The sequence below is a fragment of the Staurois parvus genome, unplaced genomic scaffold, assembly GCF_062004578.1.
Source record: "Staurois parvus isolate SC_StPar_1 unplaced genomic scaffold, SC_StPar_1.0 ptg000258l, whole genome shotgun sequence".
In the NCBI taxonomy this organism is placed as follows: Eukaryota; Metazoa; Chordata; class Amphibia; order Anura; family Ranidae; genus Staurois; species Staurois parvus.
Genome location: NW_028318054.1, coordinates 2636412 through 2653995, shown reverse-complemented (window position 1 = coordinate 2653995; position 17584 = coordinate 2636412).

Sequence of the window (17584 nt, the reverse complement as noted above, 5' to 3'; positions counted from 1 at the left end):
CAGAAAGAATTTTAAGTCTATATATTGAGCTCTGTATCTGTAAAGCCTAATAGGCTAAAAAAGGATAGAAAAGAAAAATCACTGTGTGCTTCTTTTATTTGTTTGTAATGGACTTGAAATTAATCTCTGGCAAAGTTTTTGTTTCCATTTTTTATTGTGCCACAGTAATACTAATTATTTTTAGGCTGAGCATGCAATGCTTATAGAGGTGTATCTAGATGACTGGTCCCTGTTCTGCTTAATTATTTTGATAGGTGTCAATATTTTTTTCCTACACAGAGTTGGTTAAGGAGTTTTAACTGTGGTATTATTTATAGTGCATCCTAAATGTGCACAGACTTGGCTGCAGTTAAGGCTGTGTATATAGTAAAGAATAAAAGGTTTTGGGGGAGGAGGTGGTTATGGGAGATGGCCCTCCCCAAGCAGGATATTGTGCTAAACCTGTAGATAAATAGGAGAACCAGAACCCTTACTACGTGGAAGAGTGTGCTTGATAAAGTTGTCATCACCTCAACCCAGGACAGGGCCTCTGTGGAAAATGAACTAATAATTTAATCAAAGTATTTGGGAGCAAGGGAACTGCTGTAAATAGCATATAACATTAACCATAAATATACAGATACACACCAGTATAGAAATAATACAAGCCTTTAAAAAGAAAATAATAATAATAGTGCATACAGCTAATGCACAAAGAGGTAATATCAGCCTAACAGGAGTCCTGCTGGAAATGTGCATATATACCCGGGTATATATATATTTATATAGTTATTAATAAAAATGCTCCTGATGAAAGTTGCAGCAAAGTTCAGATGCAGGAGCTCCAGAGGTTGATCATGATGCGGTGTCCGTCATGGGGTCAGAGACCAGAAGAAAAGATCAGCAATGATGGGGAGATCCTCCAGCCATTGTCCAGCCAACAGAGAACACAGTTTCTTACCAGCAGGACCTGCGGTGTAGCACTGAAGCTCAGAGCCAGCCTAATAATCATGTATGACCTCTAACCACCAGAAGTGGCTGCTGGATGCCTAACCTGGCTTTAACCTATGGTGGTATTAAACCATGAACTTAAACTAGCTATAGCATCCCAGATAAAAAGAGACAGGGTAATTTGGAATATTTGGAGCTGTATATAAACTATTTTGCAATAAACAGGTTCACCTACTTAATACACTGGAAGGTGAACACTACACATATATATTAGCACAGGCCTAACTATCTGGCACTATGCATGTGAGATAATGACAATAAGACAGAGACTTGTCTTTCACTAGGATTCAGATCAATAAGTCATGAGCATTTACAGTTAAACAGCCAGAGCACAGGAATAATTACCTAATCTCTGCTTCTGACCCAGATAAAATACAGTATTGCAGTAATGCAGCTCCTGTATGTTGACAAGTGGTTTCAGCTCATCTATCTCTCTCATCAATTTCTTCTTCTGGGGTTTCCAACCCAGCCTCCCAGAGACAGGAAGTGCTGATACATAATTATACATAGCTAGGTTCTTCAAATACAAACAGTAGAGGGCAGCAGATCCCTACAATTGTATCAGTTTAAGTTGATTCCTCACGTATATTCCATCATGCTCTTGGTACAGAACTTCATCCTATTAGCACAGAAGCTCCAGGTGCTGGATAAGGTGAGAATGGATCAGAGATTAGAATAAAGTACTGTATATCTAAAGCCAAAACTAGTTTTAGTTTTGGCTGTCCCAGAAACACAATAGGAAGTAGAAAGAAATCTCTCTACAGCAATCACAGCTAGCAATAGAACAAGTATCCCTTTGGAAGATTTCTCCTCTGTTCTTGTTTTGGTCACAACTGTAAAAATGTCAATTTCCCATCATTTTGTCCTGATGACAGGGATAAGAGGTCAAGATTGAATCACTAAAAATGATGACAACCTGACAGCACTTCTAGTTTGTTTCCTACTCTATCCAAAGCAGAAACAAATTGAAAAAAAAATGGATTTAGATACACATTAATTGTGTTAGAATGAACTGAAATTTAGTGTTAGGGGTACGTTTTATTGAGGAAATCCCCTGTATTCAAGAGAGGCAGAAGTACAGCTACCAGGGAGTGAACAGGTTTTGCATCTGCAGAACAAAGTAGTGGTTGGGCTGTGCCTTTGACAGGCTAGGCTCATCTGCCTTTTCTTTTTGTCAGTGGGTGTGCTATAAAGCCAGAGTATGTAGAGTAGGTAGTTGAGTGACTCACCAAGCCTTCCTTATTTTTCTCCTACCAGGAGCAAAGCAGTTAGTTTCCCATAACAGCTGAAAAAGTGCCCTTTGTTTCCTCCTCTTCTACTGGTACACTGTAGCCCGAGAAACTGGCATGGAGGAGTTGACTGCATGATTACAGCACAGAATTAGTAACTTGCTGCAAGAGGATGAACAAAAATTCATGTTATCAGATACTGAAGAGAACATAAGGGGCATAGAGCCATATAGCATAGCATACATCAGACAGGGAGCAGAAATTGCTGGTGATGTTCTTACAGTTTACTATCAAGTGGGCTAGAGCAATAAGAAGGATGAGAACAACAAGGTGGCAGATCGCACTTAAGTTCTGGTAATTTCAGAAGACCAAAGTGATTGAGAAACAGAACAACAGCAAGATAGGATTTCATCCAGGGGCAGGAAGAGCTTGAAGGGTACTGGAGGGAGCAGTCTTCTTATCCCACTAGCAGGCACTGTTCCATGGGTAAAAGTCACTGCTAGCCTCTGCCTGCAGCGTATCAGTCTTGGTATGACTTTTAGGTATTTTGGTACCACATTCATTAGAAGACACATGAATCTGCACCACAAAGCCTGATGGGAGACACACCTCAGTAACAGCAAAAGTCCTGCGATACTTCTTCTCCTTGTTCCATAATTACCCCCCCCCCCCACTCCACCCTACTCCACAGCGATCTCCATCTGAATCACTATAATATCTGAAGCTTTAAGGAATAGGAGAAGACGTCTAAGAAGAGGTTTGAGATACTATTTTACACTGCATCAAACTTGGACAAGGGTTAGTATGGGGCCACACAAACAAAGTAAATGAAGCATAAGCTTGAACCTAGCTGTAAGTCTCTTAAGTCACCCCACTTTTTCCAGCCGCATCCTTGGTCAGGAGATGACTCTTCTACAGCTGCTGGATCAGAAGAAAAAAAAATTGTCCCCTAATCACCATCGTTACCAATGTTTCTATTTTAGCTTGGAAAACTGCTATCCTGGCTTACAAAATTTCCTTCATCAGACCAGAAGAGTGTGTAACCACTTTAGGCAATCTTAGCAAGCAATTATCTATCTAGTCAAAATGTAGTGGCAGCACGAGCTGCCTGCAAACTGTCTGATGTGATATACTCATATTCTGGAACTTGATGTAGGCCATGCTGATAAGGCTTCATCAGAAGCAGTGGGCCATCCACGAATATCTGTGTGATCACAGAATGAGGACAGGCTGTCCGAAGCTGGGAGTCTTTTCACCAAATTAATGACTTCTGTATGCTCATAGTAAAAAGTTTGATCTGGAATTCTACACCAAAACAAAATCTACCTGTTCAGAAATTTAGACTTCATTAGCTGAATATACTTTACGTTGGTAACCTAGTGTCCTGAGTACATATTGAAAATATGCAATCTTGAGATTGCAGAAACTATAAGCTTATTATTAGAGATGAGCGAATCGAAGTAGCCGAAGTGGAATTCGAGTCGAATATCGGAAAAATTTCGATTCCGCCGAATCCGAAAAATAGCCTACTTCGGATGCGCGAATCGAAATTTTTCGGAAAATGGCGGCGGACATGTGCGGCGACGGAGCGGGGATGTCTGGGAAGGCGCGCAGACAAGGCGCGCTGACCCATAATGCATTCCTCAATGACATGTGATCGCATCAGCCAATCAGCAGCCAGCCAGCCAGCACTGTGTAATGGTCGAGCTATAAATAGCGGTCATTTTGGAATTCTTCATTTGCCTGCAGTCATTGAACAGAGGCAGACCGCTCTGTATTAGGGACAGAGTTAGGGCCACAGAAACGATACTTGGGGACAGAGAAACGTTACTTAGGGACAGAGAACCATTACTCAGGGACACAGAATTGTTAGTGAGGGCCACAGAATCGTTACTTAGGGACAAAGAAACGCTAGTTAGGGCCACAGAATTCTTACTCAGGGACAGACAGAATTGTTACTGAGTGCCAGAGAATTGTTACTTAGGGCCACAGAAACGTTATTAGGGCCACAGAATTGTTACTCAGGGACAGACAGAATTGTTACTGAGTGCCAGAGAATTGTTACTTAGGGCCACAGAAACTTTAGTTAGGGCCACAGAATTGTTACTCAGGGACAGACACAGAATTGTTACTGAGGGCCACAGAACTGTTACTTAGGGCCACAGAAACGTTATTAGGGCCACAAAATTGTTACTCAGGGACAGACAGAATTGTTACTGAGTGCCAGAGAATTGTTACTTAGGGCCACAGAAACTTTAGTTAGGGCCACAGAATTGTTACTCAGGGACAGACACAGAATTGTTACTGAGGGCCACAGAACTGTTACTTAGGGCCACAGAAACTTTAGTTAGGGCCACAGAATTGTTACTCAGGGACAGACACAGAATTGTTACTGAGGGCCACAGAACTGTTACTTAGGGCCACAGAATTGTTACTCGCACAGACACAGAATTGTTACTCAGGGACACAGAATTGTTACTGAGGGCCACAGAACCGTTACTTAGGGCCACAGAATTGTTACTCGCACAGACACAGAATTGTTACACAGGGACACAGAATTGTTACTGAGGGCCACAGAACCGTTACTTAGGGCCACAGAATTGTTACTCAGGGACACAGAATTGTTACTGAGGGCCACAGAACTGTTACTTAGGGCCACAGAATTGTTACTCGCACAGACACAGAATTGTTACTCAGGGACACAGAACTGTTACTGAGGGCCACAGAACTGTTACTTAGGGCCACAGAATTGTTACTCGCACAGACACAGAATTGTTACACAGGGACACAGAATTGTTACTGAGAGCCACAGAACCGTTACTTAGGGCCACAGAATTGTTACTCAGGGACACAGAATTGTTACTGAGGGCCACAGAACTGTTACTTAGGGCCACAGAATTGTTACTCGCACAGACACAGAATTGTTACTCAGGGACACAGAATTGTTACTGAGGGCCACAGAACCGTTACTTAGGGCCACAGAATTGTTACTCGCACAGACACAGAATTGTTACACAGGGACACAGAATTGTTACTGAGGGCCACAGAACCGTTACTTAGGGCCACAGAATTGTTACTCAGGGACACAGAATTGTTACTGAGGGCCACAGAACTGTTACTTAGGGCCACAGAATTGTTACTCGCACAGACACAGAATTGTTACTCAGGGACACAGAACTGTTACTGAGGGCCACAGAACTGTTACTTAGGGCCACAGAATTGTTACTCGCACAGACACAGAATTGTTACACAGGGACACAGAATTGTTACTGAGAGCCACAGAACCGTTACTTAGGGCCACAGAATTGTTACTCAGGGACACAGAATTGTTACTGAGGGCCACAGAACTGTTACTTAGGGCCACAGAATTGTTACTCGCACAGACACAGAATTGTTACTCAGGGACACAGAATTGTTACTGAGGGCCACAGAACCATTACTTAGGGCCACAGAATTGTTACTCGCACAGACACAGAATTGTTACACAGGGACACAGAATTGTTACTGAGAGCCACAGAACCGTTACTTAGGGCCACAGAATTGTTACTGAGGGCCACAGAACTGTTACTTAGGGCCACAGAATTGTTACTCGCACAGACACAGAATTGTTACTCAGGGACACAGAATTGTTACTGAGGGCCACAGAACCGTTACTTAGGGCCACAGAATTGTTACTCGCACAGACACAGAATTGTTACACAGGGACACAGAATTGTTACTGAGGGCCACAGAACTGTTACTTAGGGCCACAGAATTGTTACTCGCACAGACACAGAATTGTTACTCAGGGACACAGAACTGTTACTGAGGGCCACAGAACTGTTACTTAGGGCCACAGAATTGTTACTCGCACAGACACAGAATTGTTACACAGGGACACAGAATTGTTACTGAGAGCCACAGAACCGTTACTTAGGGCCACAGAATTGTTACTCAGGGACACAGAATTGTTACTGAGGGCCACAGAACTGTTACTTAGGGCCACAGAATTGTTACTCGCACAGACACAGAATTGTTACTCAGGGACACAGAACTGTTACTGAGGGCCACAGAACCGTTACTTAGGGCCACAGAATTGTTACTCGCACAGACACAGAATTGTTACACAGGGACACAGAATTGTTACTGAGGGCCACAGAACCGTTACTTAGGGCCACAGAATTGTTACTCAGGGACACAGAATTGTTACTGAGGGCCACAGAACTGTTACTTAGGGCCACAGAATTGTTACTCGCACAGACACAGAATTGTTACTCAGGGACACAGAACTGTTACTGAGGGCCACAGAACTGTTACTTAGGGCCACAGAATTGTTACTCGCACAGACACAGAATTGTTACTCAGGGACACAGAACTGTTACTGAGGGCCACAGAACCGTTACTTAGGGCCACAGAATTGTTACTCGCACAGACACAGAATTGTTACACAGGGACACAGAATTGTTACTGAGGGCCACAGAACCGTTACTTAGGGCCACAGAATTGTTACTCAGGGACACAGAATTGTTACTGAGGGCCACAGAACTGTTACTTAGGGCCACAGAATTGTTACTCGCACAGACACAGAATTGTTACTCAGGGACACAGAACTGTTACTGAGGGCCACAGAACTGTTACTTAGGGCCACAGAATTGTTACTCGCACAGACACAGAATTGTTACACAGGGACACAGAATTGTTACTGAGAGCCACAGAACCGTTACTTAGGGCCACAGAATTGTTACTCAGGGACACAGAATTGTTACTGAGGGCCACAGAACTGTTACTTAGGGCCACAGAATTGTTACTCGCACAGACACAGAATTGTTACTCAGGGACACAGAACTGTTACTGAGGGCCACAGAACTGTTACTTAGGGCCACAGAATTGTTACTCGCACAGACACAGAATTGTTACACAGGGACACAGAATTGTTACTGAGGGCCACAGAACCGTTACTTAGGGCCACAGAATTGTTACTCAGGGACACAGAATTGTTACTGAGGGCCACAGAACCGTTACTTAGGGCCACGTAAACGTTAATCAGGGACAGACACAGAATTGTTACTGAGGGCCACAGAACCGTTACTTAGGGCCACGTAAACGTTAATCAGGGACAGACACAGAATTGTTACTGAGGTACACAGAATTGTTACTGAGGGCCACAGAACCGTTACTTAGGGCCACATAAACATTAATCAGGGACACAGAATTGTTACTGAGGGCCACAGAACCGTTACTTAGGGCCACATAAACGTTAATCAGGGACACAGAATTGTTACTTAGGGCCACAGAACCGTTACTTAGGGCCACAGAATTGTTACTCACGGACAGACACAGAATTGTTTCTTGAGGGACACAGAATTTTTACTGAGGGCCACAGAATCGTTACTTAGGGCCACAGAAACGTTAATCAGGGACACAGAATTGTTACTGAGGGCCACAGAACCGTTACTTAGGGCCACAGAAACGTTAATCAGGGACACAGAATTGTTACTGAGGGCCACAGAACCGTTACTGAGGGCCACAGAACCGTTACTGAGGGCCACGGAACCGTTACTTAGGGCCACATAAACGTTAATCAGGGGGACACAGAATTGTTACTGAGGGCCACAGAAACGTTACTTAGGGCCACATAATTGTTACTCAGGGACAGACACAGAATTGTTACTGAGGGACACAGAATTGTTACTGAGGGACACAGAACCGTTACTTAGGGCCACAGAATTGTTACTCAGGGACAGACACAGAATTGTTACTCAGGGACACAGAATTGTTACTCAGGGACACAGAATCGTTGAATTAAAGAGTATGTCAGACAACATGCAGAGGAGTGGCAGAGGAGGCAATGTTTTAGGAGCGCGAGCAGACGTGGCAGCAGAGGAAGGGGTCGAGGCAGCACTATTCGCAGCCAGAGGCCAGTGCTCCCGGTGTCATCCAGCGGTCGTGTCTCCACCGACAACCCTGCCGTCATCGATTGGTTGGCTCGGTCGTCTTCCTCTTCCCAGGTCACCTCTGACACCTACAGCCAACGGTCGGTGGGTACGTCAGACACAACCGTTAGTTGGCATGGCCCGGGACCAAGCCCACTGAAATCACGTGTCCTCTACCTGCCCCTGTCCTTTGGTGTTCCCTCACCAAGCGAAGTATCGCATGCTGTGGGCTCAGCCCCACTGTACAGTGAGGAAGAGCTAACAGAGGGCGGTCAGGAACGGGGGGAGACATCCGCCTTTTCAGCAGCCAGGCAAAGAAGTAGTGGCGAGGAGAGTGGCCCGCTAGCCGGTCTAGAGACAGGTCTGTCTCCTGACCCAGACGCAGCCGAGGGGGCTAGTAGTGAGGCGGAGACCCTACTTGATGATGAGGAGGTTGATCGCACTTGGCAGCCTCGTCGTCATCAGGCAATTTCTTCCGCATCATCAGGAGAAGAGGGTGGCAGCTTGGCAGTGAGCGAAACAGTCGGTGGGTTGCCCAGGAGACAGCAGCAGGGTCGCAGCAGTGTCAGTGGAAGCAGTGTCAGTGGAGCCAAACGGCCACGGAGTAGAGCACCAGCTCCACTGCAGCCTACCACCACGGCCAGTAGTGGTGCCGGTGTGCACGGAGGAAGCAGCAGTCAGCCAGTGAGGAGTATCGGGGGCAAAGTTTCCTACTCGGCGGTGTGGCAATTTTTCGTCAAGCCGCCCGAGGAAGTAAACGTAGCCGTATGTCGACTATGTGGCCAGAAAGTCAAGCGTGGCCAGGGGGCCCATGTTGGGACTACAGCGTTGCGGCAGCATATGCAGCGTCGCCATTTGGTGGCCTGGGAAAACCGTGATAAAGATACGGCGGTTCTGCCCGCCCCAGCCCCCGCTCCATCACCCGCTCCGTTACTTGCTCCGTCACCCGACGTCAATCGCCCTCCATCAGCCAGTCAAGGCTCCAACACCTCTGCTGAGGGGAGTTGTCGCTCGTTGGCATCTTCCGCTCGTTCAGATGCTCCTTCTCCTGCTACTCCTCTTCACAGATTCCGTCAGCAGTCTTTCTTGGAATCCGTTTCCAAGAGACAACAGTTTGCGAGCACGCACCCGACGGTGCAAAAGCTGAACGTCCTCCTGTCCAAGTTGCTGGTGCTGCAGTCCCTCCCTTTCCAAGTGGTGGACTCAGCACCTTTCAGAGAAATGATGGCTTGTGCCGCGCCGCGGTGGAGAGTGCCAAGCCGTCATTTCTTCGCCAAAAAGGCAGTGCCAGCCCTGCATTCACATGTAGAAGACATGGTGGGACAGTCTTTGAGCATGTCGGTCTCTGCCAAAGTGCACGGCAGCGCCGACGTGTGGAGCTGTAATTACGGTCAGGGACAGTACATGTCATTTACGGCCCACTGGGTGAACGTGGTGCCGGCACAGCCGCACCAGCAACTTGGACAGGTCACGCCGCTTTTGCCTCCACGTTTGCACGTCCTTGGTCCGGCAAAGATGTCCGCCTCTACCACCTCTTCTTCCGCCGTGTCCTCAGCCGCCACCCCCGTGCCAAGTCCCATTACCCGACCGGCATATCACATGTGCAGGGCGCAACGGTGTCACGCTGTTCTGCACCTGGTATGCCTTGGCGAACGTAGTCACACAGGGGAGGAACTTCTGAGTGTAATGAACAGAGAAATCGACAGATGGCTGTCTCCGCGCAAACTGAAAATCGGAACCATGTTGACCGACAACGGAAAGAACATGGTGTCTGCTCTGCGTCAAGGAAGGTTGTGCCATGCGCCATGCATGGCTCACGTGTTCAATCTGGTTGTCAAGCGGTTCCTAAAATCCACCATCCCACTGCAAGACATCCTTAAAATGTCACGTAAACTTTGCATGCATTTCAGCCATTCCTACACCGCAAAGCACACCCTCCTTGAGCTGCAGCGGCAGAACGGAATTCCACATCATCGCCTGATCTGCGACGTTGCAACAAGGTGGAATTCAACCCTACACATGTTAGACCGCCTTTACGAGCAGCGAAAGGCCATCACCGATTTCCTGATGTTACAAGCGGATAAAGGTACTCCCCTGTGTAACTTCGATGTCAGCCATTGGCAGCTCATGCGTGACACCTGCCGCTTGCTCAGGCCCTTTGAGGAGGCCACGCTATTCGTGAGTCGGCAGGACTATGGGATGAACGACGTCATTCCTCTGTTGCACGTCCTTGAACAAATGCTGTTAACAATGGCTGGTCAGGGTGCGGTAGACGTGGCGCACAGATCTCAACGCCACATGACCCCTGTGGGGGCAGGACAGGAAGAAGAGGAGGAGGTAGAGGAGGACACTTGTGCTCAGGAATTATTGAGTGAAATGGGTGGTTTTTCCACTCAGCGGACAGGAGTGGAGGAGCAGGAGCATCTGGTAGAGGAGGAGGAGGAGGAGACAGAGGACCCAGACGCACCGTGGCAGTATGCTGTGGAGATGGAGGCAGGGAGTCCCTCGCATTCCTTGGCACAAATGGCCCATAGCATGCTCGGTTGCTTGCGTAGTGACAGCCGAATAATAACCATCAGACAGAGGGATGACTTTTGGCTGTCCACCTTGTTGGACCCTCGCTACCGTTCAAAAATGGTGGCCTTTTTCACACCTGCTGAGAGGGAGGCCAAAATAACGTACTATAAAAACCACCTATGTAGTCAGTTGGTCTCTGCCTTTGTGCGCCAACGTCCATCCTCAGACACTGTGGGCCCTGTGCGCTCGCGTTCCGCTGCCATGGCAGCAGGGGAGGGGTGGGGTGGTAGGAGCAGTGGCAGCTCCACAAGCAGCGGCTGCCTCAGTCTGCAGTCGATGATGAGTAGCTTTCTTCACCAGCGCAGTGAGGAAACTACTAACCAGCCGCAGCAGCAGCAGCAGCAGCATCAGGTGGACCTGGAGCAGGACCTCAAACAACAGGCTTGGGCCTACTTGGACAGCACCCTGCCAACCGAGGTAGACAATCCCCTTGACTACTGGGCAACGAAACTTGACCTTTGGCCCCAACTAGCTGAATTTGCCCTTGAAAGGCTGTCATGCCCGGCCAGTAGCGTGGCATCGGAGCGCGTGTTTAGTGCGGCAGGAGGTATTGTAACTCCGCGGAGGACACGACTGTCCACCCACAGTGTGGAGAGACTCACGTTTGTGAAAATGAATCAGGCATGGATTAGTCTGGATTTCAAACCACCAGTTCCTGACACAACTGACTAAATCCGCCATGAATCATGCCTCAAACATGTGCCACTTTCAGGTCTCCTCACACACTGCTGGTGTGTTCCATTTTTTGTCATAGGGTGCTGGCAGATTACGGGCCTCCCATAGCTGCTGCCAGGCCCCTAATCTGCCATGGGCCCCTATATACCGCCTCCTCATGCTGCTGCCAAGTCCAGAGTCTCTCATGGGTCCCTATACGGCCTCCCATTGCTGCTGTCTCCATCGCCACACTCTGCCATGTGCCACTTTCAGGTCTCCTCACACACTGCTGGTGTGTAGAATTTTTTGACATAGGGTGCTGGCAGATTACGGGCCTCCTATAGCTGCTGCCAGGCCCCTAATCTGCCATGGGCCCCTATATACCGCCTCCTCATGCTGCTGCCAAGTCCAGAGTCTCTCATGGGTCCCTGTACGGCCTCCCATTGCTGCTGTCTACATCGCCACACTCTGCCATGTGCCACTTTCAGGTCTCCTCACACTGCTGGTGTGTAAAATTTTTTGACATAGGGTGCTGGCAGATTACGGGCCTCCCATAGCTGCTGCCAGGCCCCTAATCTGCCATGGGCCCCTATATACCGCCTCCTCATGCTGCTGCCAGGTCCAGAGTCTCTCATGGGTCCCTGTACGGCCTCCCATTGCTGCTGTCTCCATCGCCACACTCTGCCATGTGCCACTTTCAGGTCTCCTCACACACTGCTGGTGTGTAGAATTTTTTGACATAGGGTGCTGGCAGATTACGGGCCTCCTATAGCTGCTGCCAGGCCCCTAATCTGCCATGGGCCCCTATATACCGCCTCCTCATGCTGCTGCCAAGTCCAGAGTCTCTCATGGGTCCCTGTACGGCCTCCCATTGCTGCTGTCTCCATCGCCACACTCTGCCATGTGCCACTTTCAGGTCTCCTCACACTGCTGGTGTGTAAAATTTTTTGACATAGGGTGCTGGCAGATTACGGGCCTCCTATAGCTGCTGCCAGGCCCCTAATCTGCCATGGGCCACTATATACCGCCTCCTCATGCTGCTGCCAGGTCCAGAGTCTCTCATGGGTCCCTGTACGGCCTCCCATTGCTGCTGTCTCCATCGCCACACTCTGCCATGTGCCACTTCCAGGTTTCCTCACACACTGCTGGTGTGTAGAATTTTTTGACATAGGGTGCTGGCAGATTACGGGCCTCCCATAGCTGCTGCCAGGCCCCTAATCTGCCATGGGCCCCTATATACCGCCTCCTCATGCTGCTGCCAAGTCCAGAGTCTCTCATGGGTCCCTGTACGGCCTCCCATTGCTGCTGTCTCCATCGCCACACTCTGCCATGTGCCACTTTCAGGTCTCCTCACACTGCTGGTGTGTAAAATTTTTTGACATAGGGTGCTGGCAGATTACGGGCCTCCTATAGCTGCTGCCAGGCCCCTAATCTGCCATGGGCTCCTATATACCGCCTCCTCATGCTGCTGCCAGGTCCAGAGTCTCTCATGGGTCCCTGTACGGCCTCCCATTGCTGCTGTCTCCATCGCCACACTCTGCCATGTGCCACTTTCAGGTCTCCTCACACACTGCTGGTGTGTAGAATTTTTTGACATAGGGTGCTGGCAGATTACGGGCCTCCCATAGCTGCTGCCAGGCCCCTAATCTGCCATGGGCCACTATATACCGCCTCCTCATGCTGCTGCCAAGTCCAGAGTCTCTCATGGGTCCCTGTACGGCCTCCCATTGCTGCTGTCTCCATCGCTACACTCTGCCATGTGCCACATTCAGGTCTCTTCACACTGCTTGTGTTTTCAATTTTTTGACATAGGGTGCTGGCAGATTACGGGCCTCCCATAGCTGCTGCCAGGCCCCTAATCTGCCATGGGCCCCTATATACCGCCTCCTCATGCTGCTGCCAAGTCCAGAGTCTCTCATGGGTCCCTGTACGGCCTCCCATTGCTGCTGTCTCCATCGCCACACTCTGCCATGTGCCACATTCAGGTCTCTTCACACTGCTTGTGTTTTCAATTTTTTGACATAGGGTGCTGGCAGATTACGGGCCTCCCATAGCTGCTGCCAGGCCCCTAATCTGCCATGGGCCCCTATATACCGCCTCCTCATGCTGCTGCCAAGTCCAGAGTCTCTCATGGGTCCCTATACGGCCTCCCATTGCTGCTGTCTCCATCGCCACACTCTGCCATGTGCCACTTTCAGGTCTCCGCACACACTGCTGGTGTGTAGAATTTTTTGACATAGGGTGCTGGCAGATTACGGGCCTCCTATAGCTGCTGCCAGGCCCCTAATCTGCCATGGGCCCCTATATACCGCCTCCTCATGCTGCTGCCAAGTCCAGAGTCTCTCATGGGTCCCTGTACGGCCTCCCATTGCTGCTGTCTCCATCGCCACACTCTGCCATGTGCCACTTTCAGGTCTCCTCACACTGCTGGTGTGTAAAATTTTTTGACATAGGGTGCTGGCAGATTACGGGCCTCCTATAGCTGCTGCCAGGCCCCTAATCTGCCATGGGCCACTATATACCGCCTCCTCATGCTGCTGCCAGGTCCAGAGTCTCTCATGGGTCCCTGTACGGCCTCCCATTGCTGCTGTCTCCATCGCCACACTCTGCCATGTGCCACTTTCAGGTCTCCTCACACACTGCTGGTGTGTAGAATTTTTTGACATAGGGTGCTGGCAGATTACGGGCCTCCCATAGCTGCTGCCAGGCCCCTAATCTGCCATGGGCCCCTATATACCGCCTCCTCATGCTGCTGCCAAGTCCAGAGTCTCTCATGGGTCCCTGTACGGCCTCCCATTACTGCTGTCTCCATCGCCACACTCTGCCATGTGCCACATTCAGGTCTCTTCACACTGCTTGTGTTTTCAATTTTTTGACATAGGGTGCTGGCAGATTACGGGCCTCCCATAGCTGCTGCCAGGCCCCTAATCTGCCATGGGCCCCTATATACCGCCTCCTCATGCTGCTGCCAAGTCCAGAGTCTCTCATGGGTCCCTGTACGGCCTCCCATTGCTGCTGTCTCCATCGCCACACTCTGCCATGTGCCACTTTCAGGTCTCCTCACACACTGCTGGTGTGTAGAATTTTTTGACATAGGGTGCTGGCAGATTACGGGCCTCCCATAGCTGCTGCCAGGCCCCTAATCTGCCATGGGCCCCTATATACCGCCTCCTCATGCTGCTGCCAGGTCCAGAGTCTCTCATGGGTCCCTGTACGGCCTCCCATTGCTGCTGTCTCCATCGCCACACTCTGCCATGTGCCACTTTCAGGTCTCCTCACACACTGCTGGTGTGTAGAATTTTTTGACATAGGGTGCTGGCAGATTACGGGCCTCCTATAGCTGCTGCCAGGCCCCTAATCTGCCATGGGCCCCTATATACCGCCTCCTCATGCTGCTGCCAAGTCCAGAGTCTCTCATGGGTCCCTGTACGGCCTCCCATTGCTGCTGTCTACATCGCCACACTCTGCCATGTGCCACTTTCAGGTCTCCTCACACTGCTGGTGTGTAAAATTTTTTGACATAGGGTGATGGCAGATTACGGGCCTCCTATAGCTGCTGCGAGGCCCCTAATCTGCCATGGGCTCCTATATACCGCCTCCTCATGCTGCTGCCAGGTCCAGAGTCTCTCATGGGTCCCTGTACGGCCTCCCATTGCTGCTGTCTCCATCGCCACACTCTGCCATGTGCCACTTTCAGGTTTCCTCACACACTGCTGGTGTGTAGAATTTTTTGACATAGGGTGCTGGCAGATTACGGGCCTCCCATAGCTGCTGCCAGGCCCCTAATCTGCCATGGGCCCCTATATACCGCCTCCTCATGCTGCTGCCAAGTCCAGAGTCTCTCATGGGTCCCTGTACGGCCTCCCATTGCTGCTGTCTCCATCGCCACACTCTGCCATGTGCCACTTTCAGGTCTCCTCACACTGCTGGTGTGTAAAATTTTTTGACATAGGGTGCTGGCAGATTACGGGCCTCCTATAGCTGCTGCCAGGCCCCTAATCTGCCATGGGCTCCTATATACCGCCTCCTCATGCTGCTGCCAGGTCCAGAGTCTCTCATGGATCCCTGTATGGCCTCCCATTGCTGCTGTCTCCATCGCCACACTCTGCCATGTGCCACTTTCAGGTCTCCTCACACACTGCTGGTGTGTAGAATTTTTTGACATAGGGTGCTGGCAGATTACGGGCCTCCCATAGCTGCTGCCAGGCCCCTAATCTGCCATGGGCCACTATATACCGCATCCTCATGCTGCTGCCAAGTCCAGAGTCTCTCATGGGTCCCTGTACGGCCTCCCATTGCTGCTGTCTCCATCGCCACACTCTGCCATGTGCCACATTCAGGTCTCTTCACACTGCTTGTGTTTTCAATTTTTTGACATAGGGTGCTGGCAGATTACGGGCCTCCCATAGCTGCTGCCAGGCCCCTAATCTGCCATGGGCCCCTATATACCGCCTCCTCATGCTGCTGCCAAGTCCAGAGTCTCTCATGGGTCCCTGTACGGCCTCCCATTGCTGCTGTCTCCATCGCCACACTCTGCCATGTGCCACATTCAGGTCTCTTCACACTGCTTGTGTTTTCAATTTTTTGACATAGGGTGCTGGCAGATTACGGGCCTCCCATAGCTGCTGCCAGGCCCCTAATCTGCCATGGGCCCCTATATACCGCCTCCTCATGCTGCTGCCAAGTCCAGAGTCTCTCATGGGTCCCTATACGGCCTCCCATTGCTGCTGTCTCCATCGCCACACTCTGACATGTGCCACTTTCAGGTCTCCTCACACACTGCTGGTGTGTAGAATTTTTTGACATAGGGTGCTGGCAGATTACGGGCCTCCTATAGCTGCTGCCAGGCCCCTAATCTGCCATAGGCCCCTATATACCGCCTCCTCATGCTGCTGCCAGGTCCAGAGTCTCTCATGGGTCCCTGTACGGCCTCCCATTGCTGCTGTCTCCATCGCCACACTCTGACATGTGCCACTTTCAGGTCTCCTCACACACTGCTGGTGTGTAGAATTTTTTGACATAGGGTGCTGGCAGATTACGGGCCTCCTATAGCTGCTGCCAGGCCCCTAATCTGCCATAGGCCCCTATATACCGCCTCCTCATGCTGCTGCCAGGTCCAGAGTCTCTCATGGGTCCCTGTACGGCCTCCCATTGCTGCTGTCTCCATCGCCACACTCTGCCATGTGCCACATTCAGGTCTCTTCACACTGCTTGTGTTTTCAATTTTTTGACATAGGGTGCTGGCAGATTACGGGCCTCCCATAGCTGCTGCCAGGCCCCTAATCTGCCATGGGCCCCTATATACCGCCTCCTCATGCTGCTACCAGGTCCAGAGTCTCTCATGGGTCCCTGTACGGCCTCCCATTGCTGCTGTCTCCATCACCACACTCTGCCATGTGCCACTTTCAGGTCTCCTCACACACTGCTGGTGTGTAGAATTTTTTGACATAGGGTGCTGGCAGATTACGGGCCTCCTATAGCTGCTGCCAGGCCCCTAATCTGCCATGGGCCACTATATACCGCCTCCTCATGCTGCTGCCAGGTCCAGAGTCTCTCATGGGTCCCTGTACGGCCTCCCATTGCTGCTGTCTCCATCGCCACACTCTGCCATGTGCCACTTTCAGGTCTCCTCACACACTGCTGGTGTGTAGATTTTTTTGACATAGGGTGCTGGCAGATTACGGGCCTCCTATAGCTGCTGCCAGGCCCCTAATCTGCCATGGGCCCCTATATACCGCCTCCTCATGCTGCTGCCAGGTCCAGAGTCTGTCATGGGTCCCTGTACGGCCTCCCATTGCTGCTGTCTCCATCGCCACACTCTGCCATGTGCCACTTTCAGGTCTCCTCACACACTGCTGGTGTGTTGAATTTTTTGACATAGGGTGCTGGCAGATTACGGGCCTCCTATAGCTGCTGCCAGGCCCCTAATCTGCCACAGGCCTCTATATACCGCCTCCTCATGCTGCTGCCAAGTCCAGAGTCTGTCATGGGCCCCTATACCGCCTCCTCATGCTGCTGCCAGGTCCACAGTCTCTCATGCCATGTGCCACTTTCAGGTCTCCTCACACTGCTGGTGTGTTGAATTTTTTGACATAGGGTGCTGGCAGATTACGGGCCTCCCATAGCTGCTGCCAGGCCCCTAATCTGCCATGGGCCCCTATACCGACTCCTCATGCTGTGACGTTGCAACAAGGTGGAATTCAACCCTACATATGTTAGACC